This window comes from Rhinolophus ferrumequinum, chromosome 18 (assembly GCF_004115265.2).
Source record: "Rhinolophus ferrumequinum isolate MPI-CBG mRhiFer1 chromosome 18, mRhiFer1_v1.p, whole genome shotgun sequence".
Taxonomy (NCBI): domain Eukaryota; kingdom Metazoa; phylum Chordata; class Mammalia; order Chiroptera; family Rhinolophidae; genus Rhinolophus; species Rhinolophus ferrumequinum.
Genome location: NC_046301.1, coordinates 9096323 through 9111623, shown reverse-complemented (window position 1 = coordinate 9111623; position 15301 = coordinate 9096323). Strand labels below are relative to the sequence as shown.

General features: G+C 42.0%; 1 protein-coding gene across 2 annotated transcripts in view; it reads right to left on the bottom strand.

Annotated features, from left to right (window-relative positions):
* JADE1 (jade family PHD finger 1) overlaps positions 1-15301 on the bottom strand; it is a 237739-nt gene that overhangs the window by 106960 nt on the left and 115478 nt on the right. The window contains exon 1 of one of the 2 annotated variants that reach the window (XM_033134980.1): positions 12006-12118. The exons of the other annotated variant lie outside the window; for it this stretch is intronic. The gene's annotated coding sequence lies outside the window, so the exon portion shown is untranslated. Of the gene's footprint in view, positions 1-12005; positions 12119-15301 lie in introns of those variants that run through there. 2 annotated transcript variants of the gene reach the window in all.

Genomic DNA, 15301 nt, shown 5'->3' with positions numbered 1-15301 from the left:
TTTATCAAAATTGGAAGAAAAACAGCAATTCTTTCAAGGTCTTTAATGACATCACCAATACTATATCTCCAAATACTCATTCTCTCTTTTTTTTTTTTTTTAAGATTTTATTGGGGAAGGGGAACAGGACTTTATTGGGGAACAGTGTGCACTTCCAGGCCTTTTTTCCAAGTCAAGTTGTTGTCCTTTCAATCTTAGTTGTGGAGGGTGCCATTCAGCTTCAAGTAACTGTTGTCCTTTCAATCTTAGTTGTGGAGGGCGCAGCTCAGCTCCAGGTCCAATTGCTGTTTTCTAGTTGCAGGGGGCATAGCAGGGGGCACAGCCCACCATCCCTTGTGGGACTCGAGGAACTGAACTGGCAACCTTGTGGTTGAGAGGATGCACTCCAACCAACTGAACCATCCAGGAGCTCAGCGGTAGCTCAGCTCAAGGTGCCGTGCTCAATCTTAGTTCTGTATTAGTTCTTAGTTGTAATCTTAGTTGCAGGGGGCAGAGCCCACCATCCCTTGCGGGACTCGAGTTGAACTGGCAACCTTGTGTTTGAGAGCCCACTGGCCCGTGTGGGAATCGAACCGGCAGCCTTCGGAGTTAGGAGCACGGAGCTCCAACCGCCTGAGCCACCGGGCCGGCCCACTCATTCTCTTTTAAACAGAGGTCCAGCATGGGAAAATTGAGGCGAATTACAGATAGGCCAAGAATAGGTTCTAGAACGAAAACACTACCAACAATTAACACAAATTAAGCTGTAGCCCTTAAAATACCTGGCATCTATTTATCAATATACTTTTTAATAGAAATGTAATACAGATACAAATATACACATACATAAGTGCATGGGATAAGAAACTTTCACAAAGTAATCACAAGTGTGTACCCACCACCCAGATCTGAAAAAAAAACAAACACAAACAAACATTATCCAGCAGCCTCCCTTGTTACTACAAGTTACTACCTTAGCCCCATGGTAAGCCTATTCTGTGCTCTTTTGCCCCATTTTATTTTTGCCTGTTTTAAATTTTACATAAATAGAATCATGCAATATGATTTTTTTATCCACCTTTTTTCACTCAATATTGTAAAATTCATCCATATTGCTGTAGGTGCTGTTGTTTGCATTGCTGAATAGTATCTCATTGTATGAATACCCCATAGTATATCCATTCTCCTGTTGATGGACATTTGGGTTGTTTCCAATTTGGAAAATTACAAATTGAGGTGCTACGAAATTCTTCTAGTGCACATATGAATGCATGTCTGTGGAGTATATGTAGATGGCATTTGTTTTAATAAAACCTGAGGTTTACAGTGCAGAGACCATATTTTCTTTACCTTTGTGGCTCTAGGACATACTGGAGCCTGGTACTTAGTAGATGCTCAATAAATCTTTGCTATAGGATTGGATGAATAGATGCTTTCTATGGCTGATTGCATTTCCTTCAAGACTTAATGCCACACCACCCAAATTAATGTATTTTGGGGTATCATTAAAATCTTTCTGTTTATACACATATGTCAATTTTCCTTTCAGTTAGGTTTTATCACAGCGGGGTTCTATATTATTTATCTGGGTGTTGTAACTGAAATGATTGATGCCCTGCAGGCTTTTCAAACAACAACATGCATATGAAGACTGCCCTCTGCCTAGTGCTGTTTACAGCCTGCTTTTTGCTTTGTGCACTCCTGACACTTCTGCACAAAGACTCATTTATCACTGAGTGTGCATTCTGCATTGATCTGTCTGTTACTCTTTTTTCAGTATACCATCACTAGATTTTTTTACTTGAATTATCTCTAGTTATGATACCATCTTTCACAAGTTGGTTACATAATCTTTTTGAAACATGAACTTTAAACTAAAATTTTGACTTTTATCTTTTTGCAATGTAGGCGTGGGACAAAAAAAGAGCACTTTTGGAGGCTATATTTATATGAAATTGGAAATGCTATGACATATGCTGCAGGTGTTGATACAGAGCCAAAAGAAATGGCTAGCGATATTAGTATCTCACTTATTTTCCTCTCACTAGTTCAGCAAATGTTAATTTTCACTGTGGGTGGCTTTTGTTAATACAATGGGACCACCAGCTCTCCATGGAGCTCCACACTCTGCAAAAGGGCCCAGCCAGGTGGACTTTCGAAAGTGTTACGGAACTCGGGATTATGTGACTCTTACATTAGAATCATCTGGAGCAGGAGACCCAACATCATTGGTAGCTCAAAAGAATGAGCTTCAAAAATGTTAAATATTAGAAATAATATATGACTTGCTACACATTTTTGCTGAAGACAAAATATCTTCATCCAGAGACTGGTTTAGAGATACCAACCCAGAAGTCTTTCAAAGGGAGGAGGCATCGAAAAAGGACAGTCACTTTTGATGGTTTGTCCAATTAACTTAGAAATATCCTTGACATTTTTCGTCTGGGAAGAAAGATTTTGGGTGACAGTTTTTTTATATTGCTGTTGTGTGGGGTTGGAAAATTTTCTTCTGCGTTGTTTTCAAGCCTTTAAGCAATGAGAAATGGCCTTGAACCTCCTTGAATGCATACAGCTACTTTCTGGGTCATTGTACTTGTAGTTTCCTTTTCTTTTTTTTTCTCTTGAAGTCACTTTGATATATCATCATCATTTAAAAACTACTGCTCCCAAAGGCTGCTCCCAGTTGTCTTTTAGATGACTGATTACAATCAAATGAGGGAAAAAAGTAAAATAAACTTTAAAATAAGCCTAAAATGAAAAGGGGAATAATCCAAACCATTTAAATCAGTGCCATAGAACTATTTTAGAAAACCAGCTTTCTATATTTTAATGTTTTCCATGTCTGAGACATTTCTCCAGACTTTGGTGCTATAATTGTAACACCATCTTGACACTTCTACTTTTAAGCCACAGAGATTTTTGCCTTTTCCTTCCTCAAAGGAAAAAAAAGAAAAAAAACAGTTGGAGCCAAGTGACCACTATGTGTGCTCATGACTCACAGGTAGTGGAGACATCTGGGGAAGGGCCACGCTGAACACCCAGATGGATGTACTGTGTGACAGGAAGTGGAGTGGGGAAGGTGGCCAGGGCACTGCAGAAAGGAAAATGGACGAGTTTACAGCTGTTCTGATAGGGCACGAAGGGATCACCTACTGATTCCCATATACACCACTCCAAGGACAGGAATGGCACAGACATTCGTGTAGGTTGCGCACTGCACAAGGGGATCTGTCCTGAGGACGGAGCACTGTCTTCCAATAAGCACAGAGGAGCTAACTGATGGCCAGATGATTGCTGCAGGGGCTGTGCCTACCCAGGCACTAGATGGGATGAACTGTGCTCTACCTGTTTGTGACAAAACTTTAACCTCCACTGGTCTTCATTTTCTAATCCATAAATACAGATACATTTCCAGGACCTTTGTTTTCTCCTCTATACGTAAGGAGAATACCTTACCTGGAAGGTAAAGTAGAATAGATAGGTTTTTAAAGTTCTCCACAAAGTCTAAGAAACTCTGCCCTATTTTCTCTAAAATAGTCACAGTCGAGAGTCTCACTCTCAGTGTAAGAAACACACAGGTGACTTGGTGAGCTTTTACTGGTTTTGTGTGGAGAACCCCCAAAAGGCACTTCTCATGTCAAGAAAGGTCAGGTTCTTCACTCTCCCTATAACCTCTCCCAAGCAGTCAGGCCGATCAGAAACTGCTGTCTTCTAACACTACTGCATCCTTTTCACTGGCTTCACATTCCAGGATCCCTGCTACTTGTGGAACAGTTAGGGTACATATTTGGTGTTTTCCTGAAAGAAGCTATGGTCATCCCTTTTAAAAGTCAGCTTTCTTTCAATTTCATATAGGTGCTTTATTAGTCAGGCTTAACAAAAATAAAGAGGAAGAAGTAGAAAGGAAAAATAAATAAGGGAATGTCTGGTCATGACGGCTGTTGTGAAATATTAAAATGTCAATGGCATTACCCTACTCATAAACAGAAGAGAGATGCTCCAGCAGCATTTTCAGGGTGTGATAAATGTCCTTAAATGTAAGAAGTCGTAAAAATAAAATGGGATAGAAAACAGACCAAGAGGGAAAAAGCATAAGACGAAAATAGGCAGCGGAAGAGAATCCTTTCTGATCACTCAGAGAACTTGTTAAATAACATTTAAAAAGAGAATAGTTCAATACAACTTCATCTCTTCAGTATCTTGGAACTTTAATCAAGTGCATTTTTGAAAAATGTTTTGCCATTTGATCATTTTACAAAATGTACTAAGATACAAATTATAATTTCAAGGTTAGAAAAGAAACTTTTTAATCAAAGATAGAACTCATGTAATATGTCTAGGTGAAATACTTAAAAGTTCATTAAGACGGAGATGTATGTATCAGAAACGTTAATGTTTTTAAACAGAGAAGACAAATTAGCAAACTCATGAATTAGAGTTTGGTTCAAAGTTTCACCTCAGGATAATAATTTGTTCACTTAAGTAAGATCCTAGATCTCGATTAGCATGTCAGTATATAAGCTTGGGTTTTTGCTTTTAAAAAACGCTTATATATTCTTTGAAAGTAATATCATTCATTAATACTCATTAATGATAAAACTGGAAGATAAAGACAACTCAGAAATGGTTGGGACTTAATGTCTGTGCCACTGGGTTAAGGTAAAAGCGAGCTCAGGCTTTGAAATCAGGTAGACCCGGCTTACACCCTGACTCTACCACTTACTTGCGAGGTCCTTAGTAAACTATTTACATTCTGAGCTTTGGCTCACCAGTTTTAAAAGAGGGAGGGGGTGGCCGATTAGCTCGGAAGGTTAGAGCATGGGGCTAATAACACCAAGGTTGCCGGTTCGATCCCCTCATGGGCTACTGTGAGCTGTGCCCTCCTTAAAACAACAAAACCAAAAAAATCCCAATGGCCTTTTTGGGGTGGCCGGCTAGCTCAGATGGTTAGAGCGTGGTGCTGATAACACCAAGGTTGCCGGTTCGAGCCCCGCATGGGCCACAGTGAGCGGCGCCATCCTTAAAAAAAATAAAAATAAAAGCACAATAAAAGAGGGAGAATATTACCCACCAAACATGGTTGTTGTCAAAATCAACATACATAATGTCTTTGAAAGCTTCTAGGTGTCTCTCTTCTGGGCACACAAATACTCAAGAAACGTTAGTCTTCTCAGCTTACTAGCTCAGGAAACAAGGCTATATTGAATTTCTGCATGTAAAACACTCTAATTTAAAATATTACAACTTTTGAACTTTCCGAAATAAACCGAAAATAAAAGGCATCATGAGGGAAAACATTAAGACTCAATTTACCATGGGATGCATACTTAGAAAGCCGATTATAAGTCTTTTAAACTCAACAAAAGACAGATACTGAATTTAAATATTTCCTTTCGACGTCTAAAATGCTTTAGAAAGCATACAGGCCATGGTAGCATAATAGTAGGATCCATGGTATCATGGTAACTATCGTGATTGCTGTTAGTTTTGACTGTCTCGGTTTATAAACTCAGAATAGGCTAGCTCTGGCAGCGATCAGACTGAACTGTAAGATTGGCTTCTGACTCACCAAACTCCTCTCTCTAAAATGACTGCTATTTCATGAATTTAAACAAGTGCCACAAGTGCTGATTTCCATGTGTGACATTTTTGATGAACTTCCAGGTTTCAAACTGGGTAAAAGAGCCAGATTACAAACCAGTTTGTTTAGTGAGAAGAGTCAAGTAGCTCTAATATAGCCCGTCTCAAGATTTTTAGTTGCATTCCTCAAATATTAACCAATTACTTTAGTGTGAACACAATTAACTAATCACTTTCCAACATAAGATGGAAATACGATGGATAGAAAAGACAGTGACAAAAGAAAGTTTGGAGGTGCCCAAGACTGAATGGAACCCTCTAGAAGCTCCAGGCAATAAACCACTTATGGTGTACTACCTCACATGTAATTCAAAATAAGAACTATTCCAAATCATAGCATAAGAATAAGGAGCTCCAACAAATTCTGAGTTTTCACATGATGACTATAAAGTTTTTTTTTTAAAGAAATGGCAGATGTTAGATTAAATAAATGTTCTTTTCCTTGTTTCTCTTGCCTTGCTGATTGATGCACAAAGTTGTCGACTACAAACTTCCCAAGAAGCCAGAATAATCTATTGATCAAGCACGGCTAAGTTTGTTAAACCTACTGCAATGAGGGAGAGGACCACCTCCACAGAGTCCTAGGAATATCTCAGGGGGAAGGTGAGAGGCAGAAATGTCTAGGTTTTGGGGTGTGTGTCTTTTAAAGGGGGGATCGGGTTAAGACTCATATAGTAGTTCAGGTGTGATGGACACAGCTCTGAGAGGGTCTGGAAGTAAGTGTTACAAACAGTTGTTTGATCAGAGAACCATTTGCCCAGGTAAGTATCTATTATTATGAGAACAGGGTCATTTGCCCAGACAAGCAATTTATTTTTCACATAAATTGGTTTGGGGGACTTTCTTGATGCAAACAGTGAAATTATTTCTTACTCTGTAAGGTAATGTTCCCGGGCAAGAATTTCTTGGAGCAAATAGTAAGTCATGTTGCCACAGGTGGCCTTGGTGCTCAGTCCCGATGGTTCAGCTACGTGGATACAAGAGGAACCAGTTCCTGTTGCCTCACGGATTTCCACACTGGCAGAAGCTCAACACGGAATTAGGTATTGAATTAGGGAAAGAAGAGAGGGAGGTATGGGACCAGTCAACGAAGGAATGTGCAAAATAATTTCCAGGACACTTGGATAAAATTACCTGCTTTCTCCAGGATCGAGGGACATCAAAGTTCAACTGTTGCTTCAGATTGTCCAGATATATCTGAACTTCAAGAAGCAGAGGCCAGAGAGAAGGTTTGGGCGCAGCTTACAGAGAGGTGATGAACCTACTTGACTGGTCTGAGATGCTGAGATCTGATGGTCTGTTCCCTGAGGACTGGATCTCCCCATTCAAGTCTGTAACCCTGACGTGGGACACTGAGTCACGAGTGCTCCATAGGTGACTGCAGAGTGAGGTTCTACTAAAGGCTATAGATTGGTCTCTAACTGGGGAGCCAGACAGACCTGCAGGGGCACATTGGCCTGGCTGGCAACAAGCCCACGTTTAAGAAGCTGGCCACGAACCGCACTGAGAATGCTGGACTGAGAAAAGACCACGAAGAAGCTTACAGGACTCAGAAACAGCTGAGGAAAAGAAAAGAGCAGAGAAGAAGAGGAGACACCTGATAATTAAAAATAGCTTGTGTTTACACAGTACCTTTTAATGTACAAAGTGTCCCCATTTGTGTTATTTTATTTGATCTTCACAACATTCTTGTAAGGAAAATAAAACAGGCATTATTTTCACCATTTTATGGATCAGAAAGTCTCAGCTCAGAGATGGTTAAGTGTCTTGCCCAAAGTCACGACACTAAAATTACAGAAGGGGCTCTTGGGCCTAGCTCTTCTGAAGCATTTTGCACCTACTAAGAATTGGAAGCAGAACTAAAACTGTGAGAAGAGTGAGAAAAGTGTTTCTCTTTACCCCTCCAACCATAAGGACCAAGGTTTGCCGCGTTGTAAGTTCTGGAAATAGACAAGAGTTGCTGTGAATTAAAACTGGAAACGGAATGGACCCTGTGCACGGTGCCCGGGCACCCTGGACATCGCCTCTGAACCGCCCCAGCTCTGCACCACCATCAGTGAAGCACAGATTACTGTGTTTATGCCAGAGTCCTGCCTGGCCATGTGTTTCCACAGGCAGCAAAATTTCAGTGTCCCTGTCTGCGCTAAAGTTTTTGGCAAGAATTTCCTCTTCTCTTGTGAACATCTTGGAAAGCTTTTAACTCAGCACAAAGATGTTTATTTTGAGAAGCAAAAGGGACTAAGTCTAAAAACAATCTCTACCTCTCCCACCAGATGATTCTTTACTTTTCAAATGTAAGATATTTTGCTACCGCACCATCTACGAGGCAGAGCCCCCAGGTGATGCTCTCTGGGGTGGCTCTGAAGCAACTGGAGATTCTCTCTGTGACCTCAAGCTCTAGCAAGGTATTTGGGATCTGGGCTGGGGTAGCATTGAGTGGGTAGAAAGGGGAAGAAATGATAGGTCTAGGAGGGGAAAAGCGGTCGTATTATGAAGCAGGACACCCAATCACAATGCAGCTGCCTCACAATTGCCCGCTTCTTTCTCAAGTACCTTTCGAAGCAGTTTTCACACTGGTTTTATATAGGGTCATGTCCAGGCATAGAACATAATTTGTTAGGCCTTAAGGATAGTGGCAAATATCACCTGGCCAATCACTTCTGAGGCATGTTGATATATAATAATGTCATTTCCGAATTACAGCGTAGCTTAGAGTAAATTCATCCAAATTTCTCATATGAGAGATAGGAAACGAAGACCCAGAAAATTAAATGCCTTTCACAAGGTCATATATAATCGAGCAGTACATCAAGCCGTGGGGGCAGCCGGTTAGCTCAGTTGGTTAGAGCACTGTGCTTATAACACCAGGGTTGCCGGTTCGATCCCCACATGGGCCAGTGTGAGCTGCGCCCTCCACAACTAGATGGAAACAACTACTTGACTTGGAGCTGATGGGGCTTGGAAAAACACACTTAAAATAAATAAAAGTTAAAAAAAAAATCAAGGTGTGGAAGGCAAGACTGGATTTTTGTTGTCATTGCACACACTGGGAAACCGTCTGAAAGCTAACGTTGCTTCTTGATGTTGTTGAATTCTCTTTGCTTCCATTGGATTTCTGACTTTTGAAAGACTGTCCAGCTTCCCTGATGTTGTGAAGGGACCTAACAAGGAAAAGGCTCTCTTGACTGAAGTTAGCAGAGGGAAAAGCACCTTTGCTCAAAGTTCCGCTTAGAGGACTAGACTTTAAAATTTCTCTTGAGATAGCCAATCGAAACACAGCAGTCGGGGCAGGTATACGATGAGAACTGCACTTCCTGGAAGTGAAAAGGCAGCTCCCTGCAGACGTGGGGACAAGTGGAAGAACACTGGTTTAGATCAGGATGAAAACGTCATGTCTTCTTAGTGGAAACTGCCCAACACTCATGACTGGGCCCTTGAAGTTACTGTTTGCCTCTGCAGGATAGAGAGCCCTTTATGAGGCTGAAATTAGCATAGGAGGGAATCACACCACTAACGCCAACAAATGGTGTAAACTTAAAAATCAGTCTGGTTTGGGGAAGCAGAAGAGTAATTCGACTTGGATCAATACTATCTTTATTCTTCGAGAACAAACCCAGGGGTAGAAGCCAAGGGCAGAAGGATGCCCCTGGGATCCGTCATCCCCATAAGACCTTGAGCTCCTCATGTTCAGGTTTCCCAGTTCTTGCCTCGCCTACACGTTTACAGTAAACACCACGGTGCCTCTGACACTGAGTCCCATCATTTACCAGCAGACACTCAGGTTTCTGCCAGTGCTGGATGCGCTTGGTTGCTTTTCAGTCTCTCTAAATTAATTTCATTCTTCCCTTTAGGGTCCCAAAGACTCTGGTCCCCTCCCCCATAATCACAGTGCACAGTTTCTCTTCTTTCTCTTAAGACAGCAATGGCCCTGGATTTTATGTTTCCCCTTACTCCTGTGGGAAGGAAGTGATACCCGTTTGAGACCATCCTTGTTAATACGGCTGCTCCAGGCAAGTATTATTTTGCTTTTTAGCTAGCCTTGCCTTCCTTCCTGGGATTTTTCCTTTTTCTTTTTTTCTGGCGATGCAAAGAAATTCTGACAAGTCAAGAATCCAACCAAGAGGCAGAAGATAAGGGTCGCCTATCGTTTAGGTCTAATAGCTACCGTTGCAGAAGTTCCAAAAGAGAAAGCACAAAGAGTAGAAAAATAAGCCAGAGCGCCAAGTTTAGCTGCCACGGCAGTGAAGATGAAAAGCAATCAGAGTCATGGGGGTGACTGATCTTTGATTCTTCTCCCAGGCAGCATTCTCCAAATCTTGGAGAGTCTTTTTACTCCACTGGGCTAAACCGCAATGGACTGAATGGTCTATGTCCCCCCAGTTCATATGTTGAACTCCTAACCCCCAAGGTGATGGTATTCGGAGGTGGGGCCTTTGGGAGGTGATTAGGTCATGAGGCCAGGGCCCCTGTGAACGAGATCAGTGCCCTTATAAAAGAGACCCCAGAGAGCTTCTCACCCTTTCTGCCCTGTACAGTGAAAAGACAGCTGTCTAGAAAGCAGGCTCTCACCAGACACGCAATCTGTCAATGTCTTGAGCTTAGATTTCCCAGCCTCCAGAATCATGAGAAATAAATGTTTGTTGTTTATAAGTCACCCAGTCTACAATATTCTGTTACAGCGACCCATATGGACTAAGACATAATGCAGAAATCTTTCTTGTTTGGCTGTAATGATGTTTCAGTTTTCCAGGTAGGGACATTCTTGATTCCTAATAAGTAAGTATACAATTGTTGTAATTCCCTCATTAACAGTTTATACTCCTAGGAACCAGTTAGAGCTTTTCTTTCTTCTGACACTGAAGCTTGAATTTTAAAATTGTCCTTCCTATGAAAATTCAGGGAAAATAATTCAAATGATAAAACTACTGCGGTTGGACTTTTAGGGTTATTTTCCTCTTTGGATTACAAAGCTACACTCTTCTCATTTATGACTACACAACTCTTAGACATCACGGAGCAAACAGACATCACAGAGCATCTCCATCCCCAGGTCTCTTGCTTTTGTGAGACTGTTCAATAAGTTGGGAATTTTGTTTGAAGAACAAAATATACCAAAACCTGTTTTGAGTTAAAGAAATGTGGTGTTTTAAAAACACGGTCACAAAATCTTTAACACACCTCCTTTCACAAGGTGGGAACTAACTCCCCTCCCCTGGAATGGGGACTGGCCTTCGTAACCTGCTTCTGATGAGCACAATGTGATCGAAGTGAAGCTGTGTGGCATCCAGGGCCAGCGCATGAAGAAGGATTGCTTCTGCCCAGCTCTCGGTCTCTCGGATCACCTGCTGGGGGGAAGCCAGCTGCCACGTCATGAGAATACTGGAGCAGCTCTGGGAGAGGTCTACGTGGAAAAGCCCTAAGCCTTTCCCCCATGACCAAGCCATGCGTGTGAGCCACCTTGAAAGGGCACCCCCAGTCCCATCAAGCCTTCAGAAGCTGCACCCCCAGCTAACACCACGACTCCAGCCTCCGGACAGACCTGAAGGCAGAGCCACCCAGCGAAGCGGCTCTCGAATTCCTCAGCCACAGATACCACCAGAGGTAAAAATGTTTACTGTTGTTTAAAGCTACTAAGTTGTGGGGAAATTCGTTACACAATAACAGATAACTAATATAGGAAGCAATTAGCAGAGGATTCTGTTCTATTCTTGAAACCCTTGAAATGAAAATAATAATTATGGTATAATCAGAGAATTCTTTTTTCCCCAGCTATTTATATGTTATTCTAATTCATTTGGATCACATGAATCCCACCCAAAATGCTCCAAATCTCTACTTTTCTTTCCATCTGTTCACATTGAAAGGTTGATATGCATTCTTTGCATGTGAATGGAGCAGGAATGCCAAAAAAGGTTAAGAAAAAGAAAAGCTAGATACAATTCCCCTCTTACTCATTAAATATTTCACCCCTTTTATCTCATGTGAAATCCCTTTTTGTCTCAGAGAATACGCTTCCATTTGGACTGGCCTTAGCGCCAAGGTACCAGCTCAGCTTAGGGCCTCATTACCTCCGGCGTGAAACACTGATAGAGACTCATCCTTGCCCCGGGACAAGACTCTCTTCTAAGGCACAGATCTGACTATATCACCTTTTCACTCAAAACCTTTTAAAGATTACTCACGATATTCTGGATTGAGGTCAGTCATCAGCTGTCCCCCTCCCTGTGTGGTTACATACGGGGCTCTGGGAGGACGTTTTATAAACTGTAAGCACATGCAAGTGTGACATACCTTCTTCCTTAAAGTTCTGGGATACCTCGCAAGGTCTTGCATTTCCTAAGGGATTAGAGTCCACTGGCAACGCGGGGTTAGTAATATCTGTTTACCTTGGTGATGAGGTTCACTGGTGTCTTTTGCATTTATTGTTAGATCCTAACTCATTCGTTCTGAATAGAATTTCGAAAGCAAAGGCAAACCCATCTCTCGCCATGTTGTCTGTTAACACAATCCCCGAAATGATGGATGGGAGTTGGTGACCAGCATCTTTCTGTAAAGCAGCGAAAGGGAGTGAAAATATAGGACATCCAGTTAAATTGGACTCTCAAATAAGCAATGAATAAACTGTTAGTATAAGTATATCCCAAATAGTGCACAGAATATACTTATAATAAAAAGTTATTTGTTGTTCAAATTTAACTGGCATCCATCCTGTATTTTTATTTGTGAAATCCAGCGACTCTAATTATACTCTCTATAGCTGAAGGTCTGGGAAGGGCATTCTCATGGCTGCACTCTCGGGGCTAGGAGAAGAACGGTAAGAGGTTGGAATTACTAAAACTTCAAAAAACCTAGAAGAGGATCCTGAGAAGCTGAACTCAGACACCCAAGGAAAGGGGGCCCCCCAGCTGCTGGTAGCATCGGGAAGGTCTGAAACTGGTTCTACTGTTGTTGGAAAGCTACAAAGTAGATTCAGCAGCTGCCGTGGGGAGGAACCGCTGCTCAGGGAGGAAGCAGTGCTGCTGGACAGGACCACAAGCAGACAGGAAGCCCAGGGAAAACGAAGAGAACACAAACGGGAAGAAGCAGGTCCCTTCTGCTTCTGCCAGCCTGGCAGTCTACCTCTGCACCCCTTATTGGCACAGCCTACCAGGGAGCCACTGGCAAAGCAGAAATGCGGAACAGGCTATCAAAGATTGGGTTTGCAATTAAAAGTAAACATTTAATAACTGCCACAGGTGTAGATAACCAAAGATCACACCTAGTCAATGAAATGCTGACAAATGAGCGGTTAGCGGTTATCGGCCCCATATGTTTTCAACATAACCCTGGATTTACAAATTTCATGGTTGGAGGGTGATGGGGTTTGGGACATACTACCCCCAATATAGCACCCTGGCATACTGACCATCTTAAGCGGAAGGAAGTTGAGAAACAGCAGGTGTTGGAAGGACCCGAAACAGGTGCTAGGCCTTCACAAGGGGGGTGGCCTGTCCACACACAGAGCAAAGGAGCATCTCATCTCAGAAGACAGAGGGACACTGGGAAGAACCTGAATGAACAGGCTTTGCCAAGTGTCCCCCACTTTAGTGCCCATAGCTTATACCCTTTGTCCAGTCCCATTTTCTACAATTTTCCATTCGTCACCAAATCTAGAATTAAAATGCTCAGGTTTAACCCCTTCTTCAGGTCTTCGTTTCTTTATGAAGGTTCTGTGTCATGTAAAACCTGTATTAAATAAACTGTATGCTTTCTTATTAACCTGTCTTTTGTTACAGAGCCCCAGCCAAGAACCCAGGAGTGTAGAAGCAACAAGGTATTTCACTCCAGGTCCCTGTGAAGTCCGAGATGCCCGATCCCCGGAGCAGGGGCTTGGAAGACCCCGGATCCTCCAACGTGCAACTTCCCCTCAGCGACTTGTCTGTGGCTCCGCGGAAACTCCCTTAGAAAACACGGTCCCTTTCTCTCTCACCGGGTTACACCTGCACCTCCGTCTGGCAGCTCTCGCAGCCCCCTGGCACTGTCTTTGGCCTCCTTTCACACAGTCATTCGTCCTAATGAAATCCTAGCAGGTTTAATCCTGCTTTAGTGTCGAACCCTAGGTGGGCTAACAGGAGAGTCGCAGCTCCCCACAGTTACTTCTCTGTGATGCTTTGGTATTCCTCTTTACCCTGTCAGGTACTCCGTAAACAACTCACTACCTTGCTACCAGTTCTTTGTACTAAATGCTCTCTCTTCAAGTAACTGGTGTGGTTTCTGTCTCTTGATTGGACCCTGACTGGGTGCCCCTGAGCTGAGAACTCTGAATCGCTCCAGGAAGTTTAAGAGGCTAATCCACTCACTAAAAGGACGTGGGATGTTTATTTTCCTTTAACTTCCCTTGTTATTTAACACAGACTTGGCAAAACAGGTTGAGCAAGATGACTGCCTGATATAAATGCAGCATCAGACATTTGTTATGTTGTGTGTGATACTGGGCGTCACACTTGGACACACTGGCAAACTAGAAAGCGCCACGGGAAGGTGATCATGAAAATGACAAATCCTGATGCCAGTCCCAATGAGGGGCGTGCTTATTTAACGGGAAGAAGAGAAGGTCAGTCACCTGGACACTAGATTCAGCTTAGTTTGCATAGCTCCACATGTGAAACTGAAACCAATCAGCAGAGCTGGAATGAAACACGTGGCTGTAACTTGGCAGCAATGCAAACCTGTCTACATGTATCTTCAATATTTGTTAAACGTGTACCTGGCAAAAGTAGGGAGAAGTCGTTTTTTTTTTCCTTAATAAAATGTGTAGTTCTTTAGACTCAAGTCTCAGTTCCTCAAACATTTTTAAACCAGTTTTAGTGTGTTTCCTTTATTGATTAATGAGTTGAATACATTTTTGACCTGTGTTCATTCTATTTCACGCATGTCTATGAAAGTCATGTTTTCAACTTTTGAAAATTACATTTGACAAAGACATAAGTTAAAAAGTGAAGTAATTGTGCAAATGGTAAATAAAATATTAATAAAACCAGAATTCAGAACACTGTTCCCTGCACTAAACAGTTGACATCTGTGGCATTTGATTAGATTCTGGGTACTTCACTCTCAGAGTGATATTGTCTAAACAAAGACCTACAAGAAGAGGGAGACAAAGATGATGAAAGGTCTTCAAATCATGTTAGGTGAGGTATTAATAGAACCAAGGAACTGAAGAGTCGAGAGGGATGTGTTGTGACAGTTTTTAAGTTTCATCTCTGATTCTACGAGATGTGACAGATCACAGTGCTACACGAACTGAGAAAAGTCATTAACATTTCTAGGTCTCAGTTTCTTTACCTGTAAAATGAATGAGTTGGAACAGCCCTAAAATCTGAAGACAATTGTACTCAGTACTGAAAGTTTATTGAATACAGGGAAGATTGGATTTATTTTGTGCATTTCCTAAGAGCATATCTAAGTCCTCTGGCTAGAAGTGATAGAAAAACTTTTGGCTGAGTGCAAATAAAAGCTTTCTAACTACGAGAATTGTTCATAAGTACTACAAGCTGTCTTGTGAAGTACTGTGTACTAGGGCCATTTTGGAAGATTCAATGACATATTTCTAATGGATTTACACACTGGTGCCATTCACCGGCATGGCCCACCAAGTGTGCTTCGGGGTCTTAATAAACACAGGCACAGCTTTTCTTGTCTC